This window comes from Podarcis tiliguerta (genome assembly GCF_965153285.1).
Source record: "Podarcis tiliguerta genome assembly, chromosome: 17".
NCBI classification, from domain to species: Eukaryota; Metazoa; Chordata; class Lepidosauria; order Squamata; family Lacertidae; genus Podarcis; species Podarcis tiliguerta.
The window spans coordinates 14,387,562-14,405,505 of NC_139550.1; the positions used below are offsets into that span (position 1 = coordinate 14,387,562).

At 45.3% G+C, this 17,944-nt stretch overlaps 1 protein-coding gene across 4 annotated transcripts in view; it reads right to left on the reverse strand.

Annotated features, from left to right (window-relative positions):
* The window catches only part of PLPPR1 (phospholipid phosphatase related 1), a 152,918-nt gene that overhangs the window by 101,357 nt on the left and 33,617 nt on the right, over window positions 1-17,944 (reverse strand). For 2 of the 4 annotated variants that reach the window (XR_014506327.1, XM_083420540.1), the window contains exon 1: window positions 2,513-3,157. The exons of 1 other annotated variant lie outside the window; for it this stretch is intronic. The gene's annotated coding sequence lies outside the window, so the exon portion shown is untranslated. Of the gene's footprint in view, window positions 1-1,968; window positions 2,083-2,512; window positions 3,158-17,944 lie in introns of those variants that run through there. One more of the 4 variants, XM_083420541.1, reaches the window with a different exon arrangement.

Consider the following 17,944-nt stretch of genomic DNA (forward strand, 5'->3'; position numbering starts at 1 on the left):
TGTACCTCGGAAGTCGAACGGAATCCATTCCGGAAGTCCGTTCGAATTCCAAAACGTTTGAAAACCAAGATGCGGCTTCTGATTGGCTGCAGGAGGCTCCTGCAGCCAATGGGAAGACATGTTGGACGTTTGGGTTCCAAAGAATGTTTTCAAACCGGACCACTCACTTCTGGGTTTGTGGCCTTCGGGAGCCAAAACGTTTGAGTCGCAAGGCGTTTGTCAACCAAGGTACGACTGCACTTCCTAAGGTGTTTAACCTCAAATGTGTGAACAGTAAGAGAGGTCAAACTTGTGTTTGCAAACACTTATATGAGATGTGCCCAAGACAGACAGGATCGGCTTTCTGTCAAATTCTGTGACACACCCAAGTTTGCTATTAGATTATGTGAGTACAGGGCTTGAATTCAGCCAGTATTCAGCAGCGACTTCCAAAGCAAAAGATTTGCCTACATGACACCCTCCAGATGCTAGAAACTACAATTCCCATCGTCTGTGACCACTGGTCATGCTGGCTAGCGCTGATGGGAGCTGGTCTACAACATCTGAAGGGCACCTCATTGGGTTAACCTAGTTTATTATTTATTACGTTTACATATATACCACCTTTTCCTGAAAGCAGTTCAAGGTGGTTTCATGGTTCTCCACTCCACAATTTACTCACACAACAACTTAGGTTAGACTGAGAATAGTGACTGGTGCAAGGTCACCCAGTGAGCTTCATGGCTGAGTGAGGATTCTAACCCTGGTTTCCCAGGTCTTAGCCTAACACTCTAACCCAGGGTCATTTAACTGACCCACGAGCTGCCCTTGAACCGAGCCACCCGCTTGGTGAGTCCCCGCGCAGTGCGCTAAACCGGCGCAGTGCGGGGACTTGCTTGCGTGGCGCCAGAAATCACGTCTGCGCAGGCGCAGATGTCGGAAATGCAATCCGGCCCATGAAGGGATCTTCGCTGGAGTGAACTGGCCCAGGCAAGGTAAACCTTGCCAACCCCTGCTCTAACCATTGCAGCACACTGGATCTGAACCAATGTTCAGTCTCCAAGTCTGTTCTTTTACAGCTAGGAAACCCATAACCAGAGGAGCAAGGGATTCCAGGGCAGAGGCCACACAACTCTGAAGCTAGCATGGTTGGAGACAGCTGTCATTATATGAGTGATGCCCTGGAAATTGGGCCACCACGGCTTGTTTTCTTAAAGAATGAAATTCTCCATGGGAACATAGAGTTAAAAGATTTCACCACACAGTTTTCCTGCTGGTATTCATCAGAAGGTAATGGATGCACTGTTCTTTTAAAAAAAGAATCCCTAGGAAATCAGCTGAATTGATCCCAGAAAACATACCAAAAAATGACAGAAATCCACAGTGCTGCCTTTCCCAGTGTCCATTGATGCCATGAACTCCACTTTGGCTGACTGTCATGCCCAGCTAATGAGGAACCTCCAAAAGAGCAAGGACCAGAAACCTTTCTTTTCACAGGGAGGACCCGGCATGGACCACTTTTCATCTGCTGATACCACAGGGCGGAGCCTCTCCACAGCAGCTTAACACATAAACCGAATCTCTATTTGCAGGCTGTGTGAGAGAGAACCTTCCAACCAGCCTAATGTCAAGGAAAGGGGGGATACACACACACACACACACACACACACTTCCAAGGACAGATTTCCACAACTGGACTTGGCAGAACGCCATCATAGAGACATATCCAACTCCTGGAACAGATCTGCAGCAAAAGCCAAAACTTTACTAATATGCAGATTTCTTCCGCCGCCCCCCCATGTATCCATTCTAAGCACACTTTTCGACTGTTTCTCATTGAAATCTGATTCCATCTTGAAGCAACCTTTTCGCAGCAGGTGTATTTCATCTCTCATCTCAGTGTGGGGAGGCCAACTCTGCGCAACAAAGAAATCACACGAGCAAGCCCTATAAGCACTCAGGTAGACAGAGAGAGAGAGAGAAAGTCACCTTCGCTGGGATGTGATCATGTGCGGCCCTCGCTCCAAAGCCACGGGGCGCGCACGTATTGTGAACCGTATCACGACAGACCCACAACCACACTCCCGAGCATGGCAAACGCCTCCATGCGCCCCGAGTGCTGCGCACGCCCACCTACACAATCCCACGCGGTGCCCTCCTGCTACTCTAGAGGGAGGGGGAATCAATTTGATATACATATATTTTAAAAAATACCCTATACATGCTTTGCAGACACCAACAAGTGCTCTTTGTGTCGCCCTCTTTTCTGGCTTCCTAAACTCGGAGGGGGGAGGGAAACTTTCCTAGTGGGACTGGAGAAGGGGAAAATGCCCACCAAACACACACACATGCACACACACACACGGAGCCAGCTCCTGCGCCGAAAAGCCCTCCTTACGTTTCCATGCCTCCTTCCTAGCGATCTGCCACCATAAGCCACCACCTCCTTCTCTCTCATTCCGCAGCCGATACCCCAAGGTTCCCGGAGAAAACCCCCTCTCCCCACGATCCAACCCCCCGTCCTCTGCCTCACCTCGTTCTCCCTCCGTCAGCCTCTCCGTGGCACCGCTATCCGAGCTAGGAGTAGCAAGATCCACGCAAGCTGCCGCCCGGAGACACCCTCTCCATCCAATGCATTATGATCTCGGGGTGTGCGGATATATATTATCTTGACGCGCGTGTGTGCGCGCGAGAGAGAGGGAGAGAGAGTCGAGTTCTTTGGATTGAGGACGCCGCTAGTATTCTGTCCACCAGGTCTTGGATCCTCTATTTGTTTCGCAGGAGGAGAAATAGCGAGCGAGGGAAGGAAAGGGGCTTGATGGGGAGGGTGGGAGGAGGAGATCGGCGGTGCGGCTGAGGGGGGGGGAGAAGGGGGATCGCGCAGGCGCAGCCGGGGGACCCTAAGCGCCCGCTCGGGCGTGCGTCGCAGCTCCGTTGCGCTTCCCACCTCCTGTGTCCTGGAAGCAGGGGAGACGCGGCCCTATAGGGGAAGGGGGCGTGGCGTCGTGCGCCAAGGCTGAGGGGTCCACGCCTGGCTCTCTCTCGCTCCTTAGCATCGCCTTGTGCGCTTGGGAGTTACCTCTAGCGCTTTTCTTTCTCTCTCCCTCCCCCGCTTCCTTTTGTGCAAAGCGATGCGCTCTCCCCTTCTCACCTGCTTCCAGGACTTCCCACCCCCATTTGGTAAGGATGCGCGCGACCCTTTCCGGGGAACTGAAATCCCCGCTTGCCTTGGCTTTATTCAAAGAGAGATCAGGAGGGAGAGAGGTGTTTCTAAGCGCACGGCACGGCTCAGCGTAAGATTCCGGTTCCGGCTATAGCATGTCTTCCTATAGAAGGCATATATGTATATATATTTAAAAGGGAGGGATGAAAGTCAATCCTTCAATGGCGATTGTGAAAGGTTGCTTCCAGTTGCTCCCTTCTGGGTCCGGTTTTAAGGCCAAACCAGAGGCGCGTACAATGCATCAATTCGCTTTGGAGGAAAGTAGGTTGGGCAATTGCGCAGCTCGGGCTTCTCCAGGGAAAGGCACGTGGGAAGAGTGAATTATGGAGCTTTGTGTGAGCACTTGTTTCTTGGACCGCTAACCTGTGCTGCACGGAAACGCCACATTATCGTGGCTGGCACGGAGCTTTGTAGTCTCTCATCGTGAAGCATGACAGCGTAGGCTTGCCCCTCATTCCCTTTAGTTGCTTTCACAAAGGGGGCTTTAACCTTTTCCACAAAAGGTTCTTTAACCTCCCCCCCCCCACACCAACAGTGGTACAAGCTTGGGTAGAATTCTTGCACAGGATATTTACACATTTTTCTCCGTTTGAATTTCTCCCTGGAGGTTCCTCCCTGCCTGAAGTTGTTGCAAGAGCATTTTTTAATTTGCTCCAAGAAGGAACAGCAACACACACACATTTCTGCATAGCTGGTGACCCTGAGGAATCATCTGATTCAGATACATTGGTACCTCGGGTAAAGAACTTAATTCGTTCTGGAGGTCCATTCTTAACCTGAAACTGTTCTTAACCTGAAGCACCACTTTAGCTAATGGGGCCTCCCGCTGCCACCACACGATTTCTGTTCTCATCCTGAAGTACTATTTCTGGGTTAGTGGAGTCTGTAACCTGAAGCGTCTGTAACCTGAGGTACCACTGTACTCATCCTCAGCACCAGAGGTCTCTGTATCAGATGCCTAGGTTCCTGCCTTGCTCTTCACCTTGTTTGTTTCATTTCATTCCACGTTTATTTTGCACATCGCCTTTCTGGATGCAAGGCGGTTTATAAGCCATAGAAACAGCAAAATACACGACAAAGATCACACATCCTCCAGTCCAATACAGAAAAAAGTCCTAATAAAAGACTTGTTGCCCCCAGAGCCACAGGAGCAGAAGATGGTGAACCAGGCATGATCTTCAGGGGTGTCTGTGAATTGCCAGCTAGCTGCCCATGAAGCTGCCCTCCTCAGGAGGAGGAGGAGGAAATGCATGCAAGCAGCCTCCTGGATCAGGGTCCATCTGAGAGCCTCCAGTTCCTATATAAGGTCTTGGACAGTGTTGCATCACTGCTGAAACAGTGCCCTGAACTGGGGAAAGGGATGCTGCCTCAAATGGCACATATGCCCACTCCAAAACTGATCTTCACTTTCTCCAAGTGAAATTGGCAGGCAGGCAGAGCAGGAGGTGGGGCACTGCAAACAATAGCGGAACAGAATGGGGAAAATCTGCTCATCTAGCTCTCCAGTTATGCACTCTGGTTCCTATGGGTGTGAGCGTCGCCAACGTTGCTGGCCTTTACATTCAAAACCTGGTGCCTGTGAAAAATTATTCCCTCATAGGGCAATATCAGGGTCTGTAGGGTTACTGGATGTGCCTTATTCAATTAGTAAATAAAAATAAATAATAAAAAATCCTCTTTTTAACAGCTGGTTCAGACATGCAAGCACATCACCTGATTACATCCGTGCAGAGGAATCACTTGCTGGATGCAAAGCATTCTATTCAAGGTGCTGGGAGATGCTGTGAATGTTCTCTCTGTGGTTTAGGGTATTTCATGGTTCACACCAGCATGCAAGTCACCACAAGAAGACAGCTAAGTGATATATATGTAAACCAGCCCAAATAATTATAATTCACGTGTGCTCTTTATTTCACTGCCTGTATGCTGCATCTAATCTTTTAGTAATTCCACACAGGAACACTGCACAGCTACAATTGCTGCTTATTATGTGCACTGCTTGCTACTCTTTCATTTTCATCTGAATTTGTTGTCTTTGGTAGTGGGGTATTTGATGCATTAGTGCCATTTGTTTATTTTATGTCGACAATTTTATGTAACGCTAAATTATAATGGCCTTTAAGCCGTGCACAAGGAGCTCAATGCAAAAATCAGTTAAAACTATCAAAACAGAATCCAGTTTAAATGCTGCTGGAATAATAATAAAAAAGGGGGGGATCCAGCAGGTGCTGTTGGTTCAGTGGGTAGAGCAGAGGGGGCAGAGCTGTTGGACCTCAGCTAGAAGGGAGTTCCGTGAAACTGGTCTCACAATTCTGAACATGCAACTCTGGGTGGATCTGAGATGTGTATCCCATTTCTACAGCAAGTCTCCTTGAGCAGTGGCTGGGCCAAAACAACAGGGGACAATTCCTTGATTAGTTCTGGTTTTTTTGTGCCACAACCACAGGGCAGCCAATTTGTCACTGGTACCCATGTCACTTCCTCAAAATTCCAGATTTGCCCCTCGGTCCCAAAAGGTTGGTGACCCCTGTCCCAGAGCAAATGAAATAGAAGATGGCCTTCGTTAGATCAGTAGATATGAATGGAACATATTATATGCTACAGTCGTACCTTTGAAGTCAGACAGAATCCATTCCCAAAGTCCGTTCGACTTCCAAAACGTTCAGAAACCAAAGTGCAGCTTCTGATTGGCTGCAGGAAGATCCTGCAGCGTCGCAGAAGCCCCGTCAGATGTTTGGGTTCCAAAAGAACATTCACAAACTAGAACAGTCACTTCTGGGTTTGCGGCGCTCGGGAGCCAAAACGTCCGAGTAACAAGGTGTTCAGGATCCAAGGTACGCCTTGGGTGCCCCATTATCTTTTGTCAAGCACTGAGTACCCGAGGGCAAAGGTGAAGCAGATGTGTGCAAAAAGTCTGAGCTGCATCGCCCTCTTAGAACCATCTGGCTTGTTTGTGCGCTCCAAGCCAGGCCTTATATGGAGTGCATTCAGACACTCGATTCGAGTTCAGGCAGCAAAACTAGGAAATTTATCAAGCCTCTGGTGGCTTGCCAGACATGCTGATGGGTTGAGTTCAGCTTGGTGGTCACAAACTCTGCAAGCTCCTGAGTATGTGAAGCATTTGGAATGGAAATGCGTTACATAAATAACAGCGGTATCGCTGTTGATATTAATTCAAGTCTGGTCTTTGGTGCAGTATATCAGAGATGGGTTTTAGCTCATCGGTAGAACCCATGTGTCAGAGAGCTGGCAAGGAAAACAGGTTATCCAGCCAGTCCCTGACATGCTTTGCATGCAAAAGGGGTCCCACATTTAATCCCCAGCAATTCCAGTAAGGGATGGGGGGGGGGGACCTGTCTGAAACCTGGGGGAACTGCTGACACTTAGACATAACACTGAGCCGGATGAACCCATGGTCTGACTGCACTATACAGTGGTACCTCGGGTTACGTACGCTTCAGGTTACAGATGCTTCAGGTTATAGACTTCGCTAACCCAGAAATAGTACCTCGGGTTAAGAACTTTGCTTCAGGATGAGAACAGAAATCACGCCGAGGCGGCATGGCAGCAGAGGGAAGCCCCATTAGCTAAAGTGGTCCCTCAGGTTAAGAACAGTTTCAGGTTAACAACAGACCTCTGGAACGAATTAAGTCCTTAACCCGAGGGACCACTGTACATCTAAAGCAGCCATGGCTTTAGTCACCCCAAAGGATCTTGGGAACTGTAGTTTGTTTCGTGTGCTGAGAGATGTTAGAAGACACCTGTTTCCTTATGGAATTACAATTCTCAAGAGTGGTTTAATAGTCAAGCCCTCTTCCCAGGGAATTCTGGGAATTGTAGTTCTGTGAGGGGAACAGGGGTCTCCTAACAGCTCTCAGCACCCTTTACAAACTAAAGTACCCAGGATCCTTTGGAGGAAGCCATGACTCTTTCAAGTGGTGTGATAACACATTAAATCAGGCATGTTCAAAGTCCTTTTTGGGGGGCCTAATCCTGCCCACCGGTCGATTTAATTTGGCCCCTGTGGCAGTATATGTCCTGGGGTAAAATCCTTTAAAAAGCTCAGCTACTTCAATCCTAAAAGAAGCTCAACAACTTTGGTCGGCCCTCACGCATGTTCACTTCATCAAATCTGGCCCTCTTTGAAAAAAGTTTGGGCACCCCTGCATTAAATGTAAACTACAAACAGGGCCTCAGTATTAACAACTCCCCACATTGCCTTTGCTATAATGTTTCTGTTTTATACATGCTTTTGTTTGAACGCGTGTAGAGTTCCTTTCTTCTTTCAATACCCCCCCACACCCATTTTTTGCTTGATTTGTCGTTAAGGAGCTTGCACTGATCCAAAAGGGTCAGGATCTGGCCCTACACTTACCATTTCTCTCACAAATAATTTACAGGTTAGCGCATTACCACTTTGCGTCTGTTATCTTCTTGCCAGACTCAAATCTGCCTACAACCCACACACAAGCTCACTATTTGTTAACAAGTGAATTGCTTGCAAAAAGGCTTCGTTCTCGATATCAGGCACTGAATGCTCTTGCCGAAGCTGGGCTCTCCATCCACATCCAACAAACAAATGGAAGGCTCTTATGAGGGCAGAGGACATTCTTTGTCTCCAATGCTATTCACTCTTCTTCTACTTCTTCTACTCCTTGGTTGGAGTACCTCAGTTCTAGAAACAGCCTTTTGTCATTCCACCACCGCAAAACATTTCCTCTCAGAAGGACGAGTGCCACCATACCTTATTTTCTCTTATGAAAACAGAGACATCCTATGTAATAAGAATAATTTTACTATTTATACCACTACACCACCATTTCCTGAGAAAACCCTTTAATCCCTATTTTATTTTATTCTTTGGCAGATTTGTAAAAAGAAAAACACACACCAATAAATAAATAAATAAAAGGGGCAAGATTACACAGGGACACACAAAGCAATTTTTTATTTTTTAAAAAAAGACTCCTTGCACTCCACTCTGCTCCTCCTTTCTTCCTGCCCAGGGTGGCCCTACCCCTCAGAGCCTGTGTGTCACGTGCCACAGGGCCTCATCGGTGGTGGCCTCTCCTCCTGCTCTCCAGCAGCTGCTACAAACTGCCGATGGGAGATTGTTGGCAGCGGCGGCCATTTAGAGGCAATGAGATGCTCCCTCACCACTTGGGTCATCCTTCTCCCTGAGCTCAGCAGGTAGCACTCCCAGGGGAAATAGGGACATTCTGGGATCAAATCAGAAGCCGAGATGGCTTTTGTAATTCCGGGATTGTCCCTGGAAAATCGGGACACTTGGAGGATATTCTTGCAGGCTTCCCACAGGCTACTGTAAGAACAGATTTTTGGCCTTTGGTCTGACCCAGCAAGACTCTTCTGGTGTTCTTATGACAGTATTTTTTGAAATCCCCTCTCCTTTCCCCCTGCCACGTTTGAGTCCATGTGGTTGCTGTTTTCAGTTTCCTTATACACCTCGCTCCTCTATTCGTTAGCCACCTTCTTTATTTTCTAAAGGGGATTTTAAAAAAAATTAAAAATCTCATGCAGCAGAAGCAAAGTGGAAGGATAAGGAAGATGGATCTCATGTCTTGGTCCCAAAGGTCTTGATGAGACTGCTTGCTTGCCGTTTCAAGGAAACCCAGCGAGGGAGCAGACTTTTCTTCTTGAAGTGTGGGTGGCCTTGTGTCGTTCGCATGAAGAAACAGAAACGGCAAGGGCTATTTTTAGCCTAAAGTAGGCCAGCCAGCCCCAGAAAAAGTTTTACTAGGAAGAATATTTTTTTAAACTGGGGGAGGGGAAAACGTGGAGAGGGGAAAACGGAGACAGAACAAGAAGCAGAAAAAGAAAGAGACATAAGTGAAAGGGGTTCCACATCACAAACACAAGCAGGGTAGAAGGGGAGCCTCTCTAGACAAGCTAGTCTTTGTGTTCTAAGGAACCCAATAAGTAAATATGAAATGCTCCTTCTTTAAACATAGGATTAACTCTCAGAATGGTTACCCTTTGCGGGTGGTAATATTTTGCAAAAGAGGCTCCCATTAACCTTTCTCTAACATACACACTGCCTGCCAGATTGTGTTTTTTCAGACCTCCAAGTGTCACTATTTTCTAGGGACACTCCCAGATTTATGTACAGAAGCTGTCCCAGTTTCTGATTTGGTCCCAGACTGTCCTGGTTTTCCTTAGGATGTCCCTATTTTCATTGGAGAAACGTTGGAGGGTATGGAGTTATGCGACCTCCGAGTCAAGGAGATAAGTAACTCTACAACCTCTAGAAGACATCTGAAGGCAGCCCTGTACAGAGAAGTTTTTTAATGTCTAATGTTTTATTATACGATACGATAATCTTTCTTGTCGTTGTCCCATACAGAACAACAAAATTGAAAAAATCTATGTTAGACATTCAAAAACCCACAAGCCCACTATCCCAGCTATCCCAGCCTGGTTAGCCACTAAAAACTCTGATACCCCATAACTGAATACAGTATACTCACATAAAGACTACCTTACACTACGTTTAAAACCAAAATCACATCTGGATAGAAACTGTTTCTCAGGCGGCTAGTCCTAGTCTTTATAACCCTGTACCTTCTTCCAGAAGGCAGAAGCTGAAAGAGATCATTTCCGGGGTGCACACTATCCTGCTGTTTTTATCTATTATGTTTTTATATGTGTTGAAACCAAGCTGCCCAGAGTGGCTGGGGCAACCCAGTCCGATGGGTGGGGTATGTATAGGAAAATTATTATGATGATTGAATAGGACATCCCTATTTTCCTCAGAGAAATGTTGGAGGGTATGTGTTTCTGGAGATCACAGCCTGTTACAATGAGCAGCACACTGGATTCATTGCCTTTTGTGTGTACGTGTGTGTATTTTAGCCTCATGTTTCTTCAAGTACCAAAACGATGGAGGATTAATAATTAGCAAAGGCCTTGATGATTTATGCTTTACAAGCTGTAATGGCCAATCACATAAATATGCTCTCTGATGTGCAGTATACTCTCTTGAAACAGTTCCCTGCTGGACCGTGATTCAAAGCTTTATGACGTGACTTACAGGAGCAGTTATTGTTCTGTTGTTTGCAGCAGTCATGGAAGTTGGTTTTAGGTGTATCTGTTTCTACCGTTTCCCCACGTAATTGCAGCAAGACCAAGGGCTCGTCCACACTTTTGCTTGTCCCAAGCCTAGAAAGCATAGGTCCAAGTGGTTTTTCACTTGTCGCACCCTTTTCCCAGGGAAAACCCGCTCTTTAGTGGAGAGCCAGTGTGGTATAGTGGTTAAGAGCAGTGGGCTTGTAATCTGGTGAACTGGGTTCGCATTCTCATTCCTCCACATGCAGCTTCTGGGTGACCTTGGGCTAGTCACACTTCTCTGAAGCCCCTCAGCCCCACTCACCTCACAGAGTGTTTGCTGTGGGGGAGGAAGGGAAAGGAGAATGTTAGCCGCTTTGAGACTCCTTCAGGTAGTGATAAAGCAGAATATCAAATCCAAACTCTTCTTCTTCTAAATCAGAGCAAACATCAGTCTGGAGAAGATCTGAATTGCCATTTGCTCCACTGGGTTTACCCCAGAGGAAAGCTGTGGGGCAGGAGAAAGTGTGGATGAGCTCTAATCAGTGCCGGATTTACGTATAAGCTAAACAAGCTATAGCTTAGGGCCCCACTCTTTTGGGCCCCCCAAATTTTTTTCACTATTAATATATTTCTTCCTAATTGTATTTCAGTTCAACAATTACTTTGATAAAATACATATTCTGTTATGTACAAATGGCTTTAGATACCTATTAGGTCCATAAATTACCATATAGCATATATTCAACACAAAAAACAGCGACAATTTGTTGTTGACAAAGGACAGCTGGACATATAAAGGGCCCCATTACCTTCAGTAGCTTAGGGCTTCATCAAACCTAAATCCGGCCCGAAGGCAGCCCCCCCCCCCCAAGTGTCCCTCTTTTCCAGGCACAGCCCCGGATTTACAGAAGCCATCCCGGTTTCTGATTTGATCCTGGAATGTCCTCCTATTCTTTAGGATGTCCCTAGTTTCATCAGAGAAATGTTGGAGGGTATGGTAGGACGTCCCTATTTTCATTGGATAAATGTTGGTACACTGGCCTTGAGAAAGATAGGAACCTCTGAAGAGCTGCTATTTTGTTCTAGTGATACTGTTAGGAAATGTCCAGTTTCATTCCTCTTCAAATATCAGCATCCATTGCATCAAAGACTAGGTCACAGACAAGAACACATACAACAATGGATGAGAATCCGGGGCCACTTTGGGGATCTCAAAGCATAGGATTCACAAGAGGAGGACTTGTTTTTGAGCAGGGCCAGATTATCTAACAAGCTAAAAAAAGTCTCTGGTCTAGAGCGCACCGTTTTCATAACAGAATTTTTCTTTTAAAAAAATTACTGCTTAAAAGTACCGTATTTTTTGCTCTATAAGACTCACTTTTTCCCTCCTAAAAAGTAAGGGGAAATGTGTGTGCGTCTTATGGAGCGAATGCAGGCTGCACAGCTATCCCAGAAGCCAGAACAGCAAGAGGGATTGCTGCTTTCACTGTGCAGCAATCCCTCTTGCTGTTCTGGCTTCTGAGATTCAGAATTTTTTTTCTCTTGTTTTCCTTCTCCAAAAACTAGGTGCGTCTTGTGGTCTGGTGCGTCTTATAGAGTGAAATATACGGTAACTTTGCTGAACCTGTCCTGAGGCTAAAGCTGACAAATGCAATGCCCAACACTTCACTTCATGAAGGCAACATTGCATAAGAAAGGCAACACTATGGTTTACAAAATATGAGTCATCTATGTGCCTTGATCTGTAAATGAAACAAATGTTTTATTAAGTAGTTCTGCTGAGACCCACAGCAGTTTTCAAGTATTCTTTGCGGGAGGGAAACGGTTAGCAACAGCTGCATTATGCAAACCTCCCCCTAAATTCTCACACTGTTTTTCCTGTATGCTCAAGTCGTTATCCTTACAGATGCAGTATTCTCTGGCATTTTGGGAAGGGAGGGAGGGATAATCCGTGAAATTATTCCAGTGTGTTAATCAATATTTGTTAGCAATGAATAGATCTTTCTTATTTTTACCAGCTAAGAGCAAGAGCAGCAGAATGATTAAAGTCGCTGAAATTCTCTCTCCTGAGGGTATCAGGAATGGAATAAAAGTTAATTATCTAATTACAGCAAATTTGAGTTTTGTACATCTTGTCAATATTATCAACAGGAAACTAATATAAATATTTTAGATGCCTACTTTATAGGATTCACATCAGTTTTTTATTATTATTGATTTTAAACTTGTTGCAAATTGATTGTTTTTGTGTGTGTTTTCATTTGCCATTTTGTACATGACTTTTATAGGGGTTTTTTTGTTTTGTTTCGTTTTTTTGCCAGAGAGCAAATGTTTACAAATTAAAAGTAACTCTACAAAATCAGTGGAGGTGTATCTATATATATATAAAAAAATCAATATTGCATACTATGAATTACCTTGTCTTTCAGTAATGTGTCCACCAGAGCTAAGGGTTGCATAAGTCCTACATATTTACTCCTGAGAGTAACTCCTTCTTGCTTTCCACAATCTTGGGGAGACATTACCCATAATTCATCACCAGCAATACCTATGTAGAGAACAATCTCTGGAGATTGGTTTTTAGGAGAAATGCCTTTCTGTATGTTGACAAGCATGTCAATCTTTCCACTTTCCCAACTGCTAGATTAAATGCTGTGGCAGCAAATGGTGACAAACTGGAAGCCCTTGGGATTTTCCCATTTCTAGGGCCTATTCCTACAAAATCATTGGACTTTTCAGCCCTCAGGTGTGTTCTTAGAGTGCTTTCCCCAGAATGACAAGAGAATGGACTCCCTCTCATTTCAACAACACATCTTGCATTATTTAAATCCCCCAGCAGCTCTACTTAGTGGCAACAAACTGGTCTTAAGACATATTTTTTTTCTGAATCCACCAACACCTGAATGTGTTGCCTGATCCCTTATCTGCAAGGGTGGAAAATAATTCTAGTCCCTGTTGGGCCTGTATGTGGATATTGTTTGTGGTTGTTTACAGAAGGCCACCATTACTGCTCACACCAGTAGACTGTGAATTAGGTTGGGAAGCAGTGTCTGCACAAATGGAAAGGGTGATGGGTGGACTTCTCAAATGGAGTCAGTCAGTGGCCAGACAGGGATTAGTTCCTTGATCTCTTTCCAGTTGAATATACATGGAGACTCATGGTCCTTTCACTCTGTCTGTCTGTCTGTCTGTCTGGTCTTTCCATGCATCAGTGGCAGATTGGGTGATGTACCGCTGTTGCAGATGGAGACAGCCTTATGACAGCCTTATGTTCCGCCACCTGAACAGTCCAGCAAGCAGCCCACCTCCCCGTGTCTGATGTGGAAAAGCCACCCAGGTTGCCACATTTTTCAAAGGGATGTATGGAACAGCCTCTATTCGGACATCATTCACTGGCACAGTGTCTCGTTAGAGGTAGGCTTGGGCAATGCATCACAGGAAGTCAAGCCAATGTCGGGGATTGAACAGGAATATGATAAAAAGCTCTGTGTCTGCTCAACGGTGCCCCCACCTCCCCAGCACTTCCTCTGGGCTGCCACTCAGATGGAAAAGACCAGCTGTCAGAAGACATGTTAGAGCAGATGCATAACTATACACCTGGGAGGAAAAGTCACCTGCTTGTGAGCATGCAAAAATGCACAAAAGAAGAAGGCAGTCAAAGAAGTAAACAGAGGACAAGGGGAGGCCAACATTTACTTTTGTTTATGGGGGGAAAGTGCACAAAGGACCTGTCGGACCAAGACACAAGGTCAATACCAGGACCCAATGCTGGAAGGAGGGTCATTTGGTCCACATTTCTGAAAGGAGATGAAAAAGGCAGCTGGCCATGGCTGATGCCCAAATGCTTTTTGGAACTGACACTCAGTGAGCTGTGACATTCATATAATGGAGTTATGGGTCTGTCTGCTTGTGTGCACATGTCATCCCCTTGATGTATGTTTGCGCTCACTGCCTATCTCGCAGCTTCTATTATTCTGTCTGCTCGGTTGCCGGGATGTGCTGGGGCTTTGCAAAACATGCAGATTCTGGGGCTCCGTACCAGTTCTGGAATGTGTTCTTTCAATTTGCCTGCCTGTTCTAATATCAATGCTTTATTAGCATTTAATGTGCTAAACTGCATGCTTAAGAGTCAGCTCTCACATGATTGGATTCCTGTGCAGATGACACTGGCAGGATTCCTACACATGTCAGAATTATTGTGCTACCCATTAGTAGTCAGCTAATTTTTACTTAGAGTAGACTCACTGAAATTAAATTAGCCACATCCATTAATTTCACTGGGCCTACACTGAGCAAAACTTAATACCCCCTATCTACTGTATTTATTTGTTTGCTTTTGTATTTCTGAGTCACCCTGTTATTATCAAGAGAGAGAGGCAGTAGGGAGCAAGCACAGAGCAAGTGTTGCACTGGGGGCATTGGATTGGCTCCACCACTACGCCTCCACCACTCCAACCTCCCTGATGCATCACCCCTCTCCCTTTTGGTAACCAGCAGCGACCTCAGCATAGAGAAGCAAGATAAGCAGCACAGCCCTCTACTGCCCCATCCCACCCCACCAACCACTATTGGATGAAGCACTGTAGCACTTGCCCAAGGAAGCGTGAGACAAAATATGGGAAGCCGAGTTGCATAAATGTAGCACAGGAGAATAAACCTGAAACCAGTGCCAATCATAGGCCAGGGGCTAGGATGAGGCTTCTGTGGTGTAGTGGTTAAGAGCGGTAGTCATGTAATCTGGGTAACCGGGTTCGCGTCTCCGCTCCTCCACATGCAGCTGCTGGGTGACCTTGGGCCAGTCACACTTCTCTGAAGTCTCTCAGCCCCACTCACCTCACAGAGTGTTTGTTGTGGGGGAGGAAGGGAAAGGAGAATGTTAGCCGCTTTGAGACTCCTTAAAGGGAGTGAAAGGCGGGATATCAAATCCAAACTCTTCTTCTTCTTCTTCTGTGCAGGAGAGCAGTAAAGTAGTAATGGGATTTCAATTGCTATCTCCTCTAGCTGGTTTTCATCAGATCAACCTATATTCTTGACTGTTCAGCATTTTCTGGACGTGCAAGTGTCTGAGTAATATACCCTTGAAAGGAAAAGGATTATAGGGAGGGAAGAGACTTCCCTTGACAGGCGTTACTAAATTCTGTGCTGACTTCTGCAAAGGCTCTCACGAAAAGAGCAGCTCAACTTGACACCAAGCCGGCACAACGGGGCACATCTCTCTGTGACAACAGTCAGAAGGCGCATGCTACAGATACATATACCAAAGTCTTTGACTAAAGGCTCTCGTGTGCTTTTAAGGGTTTGGCTACACAAACCAGCTTTAAACCTGCCAGGGCCTCCTACAAAGAACGCTGGAAACTTTTTCGTGAACAGGCTTCAGCAAAGCCACTAGTCAGGCCGGGGCCCCTCTCTCTCCTGGCAAGTGAATGAAGTCCTTGCAAGGCTTTCAGATTGTACTATTGTCTGGGACAGATTAGCTCAAATTCAAACAGCCCAGAGATGGAAGGAAGCTGAGGCAGTCTTTTTGCAGGAGGCCTCTTGTTTGGTTATCTTCTCTTTTGCTAATCTGTTTTATTCATTCATTTGTTTATATGAGAATTTATTTGGTGCTTCATCACCATCTTTCATCTGTGTGTTTGCACGGCACTTTCACACAAACTTGTGACTTACAAGATATCAAATGAACAGAAAGTATAACAATTCAAAAACATATTAGAAACCATCAGAGTTGTAATATTAATAAATGCCAGTTTTTAAAAATCCAGATATCATTGTGTAAAGTGATAGAAAAACTAATTAAACAGCCAAAACTAAACAGAAGATAAAATAACACCAACACAAAAACAGAACAGTGGCCTGCAAAACACCATGTTCCAAATGAGGTCCCTATTTGTAGTAGTTTGGTTCCAAGAGTCAGACCCCTCCAGATGTCATTTTTGTTGTGCATTCATGATTGTTTGTGCTCATGGCGGTACTGGGGCAGTTATACAGATCCCACTTAGGAGTACTGTTCACACCAGCCAAAGCTTTTAAGTGGACGTACTGCTTCATTTCCAATCAGCACATGTTCCTGTTGAAATCCTGTCACTTTTAATACTACAAATGTTCTCTCTGTGTGTGTTGTTTGGCTTTTATTGCACTGTAGTGTAAGAGTGGCCCTCCAGATGGAAATAATGAGATACCCCTGGGGAAGCATCACAGCAAAAGTGGAATGACGTGCGGATGACCCAGTATAAATCCACCTTTAATGCGCTATTATTCTTGTCAATGTCATGTTGCAAAATACAGCTGTTTAAAAAACAACTACCCACCAATTTGGAGGGGCCCTCAATCTTCAGCATGTAAGGACCCAGCCCCATTTAAGATACTGTATACACTTCCACCCTGGTTTTCACCCACAAGTTTATAACAATTAAAACCACAGTATCATAATAAAACCACAATATCAAGCAAAATAGAATGGGAAATACAATTGGAACAAGCAAAGAACCCATATTTCTTCTGTTAAATTAAGAAATAAGGGAATGGAAAATGGAGCTTTAGGACCCACCAAAGGTATTTTGCTGTGTTAGGAAAAGGAGAAGATGGCACCTCTCTGTTTTTTTGTAAACAAAAATCAAAATAGTGAACCTGTCTGGCAGCTGAATCTCACTTCAGCACTGGCAATGGGACAGTGTCCACTGCATCTGAAAGGCATCAAGTTAGCTATGGGCATGCTTCAATATCTTGGTACCATTACCTGCCGTCCAGTATCTGCTGCCTAAGGCAGCTGTCTCATTTTGCCTCATAACAGGGCCGGCCCTGTTGAACTTTTTTCTTTTTTCAGTCTCTTGCAGTCTTTCAGAAATGAAACTGTTCCCACCCTCAACTTCAACCAGCAGTTTAAATTGTAACGCTCCTTTGAAAGATGGTTTACATTTCTAATTGAGAGCTAAAGGTTGTATTTCTACTGGATAAAGAAGACGCTTTGCTAAAGATACAGGTCGAACCACTGAACACAGATGCCTCCCCTTCTTTTTCTAATTTCCCTTTGTTCTCTGCTGTTCTCTTTCTGAGGTGAAAAGGTATTCAGCTGAGTACACAGCCTGTCGTGTTTTACTACTTAATGCAAAGTCAGGTCCTAGTGAGAGCAATTTGTACTCCAGCATGTGGGAAAACATTCAAATATTTTTTCCCCTTCTGCCAAACTACTGGTTATTTTTCAAAGAAAGAAAGAAAGAAAGAAAATCCACTCATTGTTCCTCAGCAGTGGACTAGAAAGATATATAATTAAGGGGTAACACATTATAAGATGAGCAATTCTGAACCTGCTGTGCGTGCGAACACACGGGGAAAAACTTCTGTGTTTATATTACTTGCTCTGCAAAGACTTCTACATCAGATGCTGTGGGACTTGAATCTGGAAACTTGCAGCTCTGCTGTGGGCTTACTGCTTCCTTCACCAATGGGGTAGCACTATTGATACCACTGTTCTAGAGGATGGAATTGGAGATCATTTCAGAAGGGGCAGTATCACCACACACACAATTTACACATGAAAATTTTATGCAGATCTGCATCCTCTTTTGTCTCCTGTTTCGGCAATGCATTTTCCCCCTTGGTCCATCCTACCTGCTGGTAAGGAAAGGGGACAGTTTTGTGTTTGTGTATCTGTGCATCCATGCATCTGAATGCAAAATG